Consider the following 1,880-nt stretch of genomic DNA (forward strand, 5'->3'; position numbering starts at 1 on the left):
TTAGGGTTAGGGTTAGGGTTAGGGTTAGGGTTAGGGTTAGGGTTAGGGTTAGGGTTAGGGTTAGGGTTAGGGTTAGGGTTAGGGTTAGGGTTAGGGTTAGGGTTAGGGTTAGGGTTAGGGTTAGGGTTAGGGTTAGGGTTAGGGTTAGGGTTAGGGTTAGGGTTAGGGTTAGGGTTAGGGTTAGGGTTAGGGTTAGGGTTAGGGTTAGGGTTAGGGTTAGGGTTAGGGTTAGGGTTAGGGTTAGGGTTAGGGTTAGGGTTAGGGTTAGGGTTAGGGTTAGGGTTAGGGTTAGGGTTAGGGTTAGGGTTAGGGTTAGGGTTAGGGTTAGGGTTAGGGTTAGGGTTAGGGTTAGGGTTAGGGTTAGGGTTAGGGTTAGGGTTAGGGTTAGGGTTAGGGTTAGGGTTAGGGTTAGGGTTAGGGTTAGGGTTAGGGTTAGGGTTAGGGTTAGGGTTAGGGTTAGGGTTAGGGTTAGGGTTAGGGTTAGGGTTAGGGTTAGGGTTAGGGTTAGGGTTAGGGTTAGGGTTAGGGTTAGGGTTAGGGTTAGGGTTAGGGTTAGGGTTAGGGTTAGGGTTAGGGTTAGGGTTAGGGTTAGGGTTAGGGTTAGGGTTAGGGTTAGGGTTAGGGTTAGGGTTAGGGTTAGGGTTAGGGTTAGGGTTAGGGTTAGGGTTAGGGTTAGGGTTAGGGTTAGGGTTAGGGTTAGGGTTAGGGTTAGGGTTAGGGTTAGGGTTAGGGTTAGGGTTAGGGTTAGGGTTAGGGTTAGGGTTAGGGTTAGGGTTAGGGTTAGGGTTAGGGTTAGGGTTAGGGTTAGGGTTAGGGTTAGGGTTAGGGTTAGGGTTAGGGTTAGGGTTAGGGTTAGGGTTAGGGTTAGGGTTAGGGTTAGGGTTAGGGTTAGGGTTAGGGTTAGGGTTAGGGTTAGGGTTAGGGTTAGGGTTAGGGTTAGGGTTAGGGTTAGGGTTAGGGTTAGGGTTAGGGTTAGGGTTAGGGTTAGGGTTAGGGTTAGGGTTAGGGTTAGGGTTAGGGTTAGGGTTAGGGTTAGGGTTAGGGTTAGGGTTAGGGTTAGGGTTAGGGTTAGGGTTAGGGTTAGGGTTAGGGTTAGGGTTAGGGTTAGGGTTAGGGTTAGGGTTAGGGTTAGGGTTAGGGTTAGGGTTAGGGTTAGGGTTAGGGTTAGGGTTAGGGTTAGGGTTAGGGTTAGGGTTAGGGTTAGGGTTAGGGTTAGGGTTAGGGTTAGGGTTAGGGTTAGGGTTAGGGTTAGGGTTAGGGTTAGGGTTAGGGTTAGGGTTAGGGTTAGGGTAGGGTTAGGGTTAGGGTTAGGGTTAGGGTTAGGGTTAGGGTTAGGGTTAGGGTTAGGGTTAGGGTTAGGGTTAGGGTTAGGGTTAGGGTTAGGGTTAGGGTTAGGGTTAGGGTTAGGGTTAGGGTTAGGGTTAGGGTTAGGGTTAGGGTTAGGGTTAGGGTTAGGGTTAGGGTTAGGGTTAGGGTTAGGGTTAGGGTTAGGGTTAGGGTTAGGGTTAGGGTTAGGGTTAGGGTTAGGGTTAGGGTTAGGGTTAGGGTTAGGGTTAGGGTTAGGGTTAGGGTTAGGGTTAGGGTTAGGGTTAGGGTTAGGGTTAGGGTTAGGGTTAGGGTTAGGGTTAGGGTTAGGGTTAGGGTTAGGGTTAGGGTTAGGGTTAGGGTTAGGGTTAGGGTTAGGGTTAGGGTTAGGGTTAGGTTAGGGTTAGGGTTAGGTTAGGGTGGGTTAGGGTAGTAGAGAGTAGGTAGTTAGGTTAGGTTAGGGTTAGGTTGGATATGTTATAGTTAGGGTTAGGGTAGGGTTAGGGTTAGGGTAGGGTTAGGGTTAGGTAGGGTTAGGGTTAGGGTTAGGTTAGGGTAGGGTTAGGGTTAGGGTT

This window comes from Pan paniscus, chromosome X (genome assembly GCF_029289425.2).
Source record: "Pan paniscus chromosome X, NHGRI_mPanPan1-v2.0_pri, whole genome shotgun sequence".
Lineage (NCBI taxonomy): Eukaryota > Metazoa > Chordata > Mammalia > Primates > Hominidae > Pan > Pan paniscus.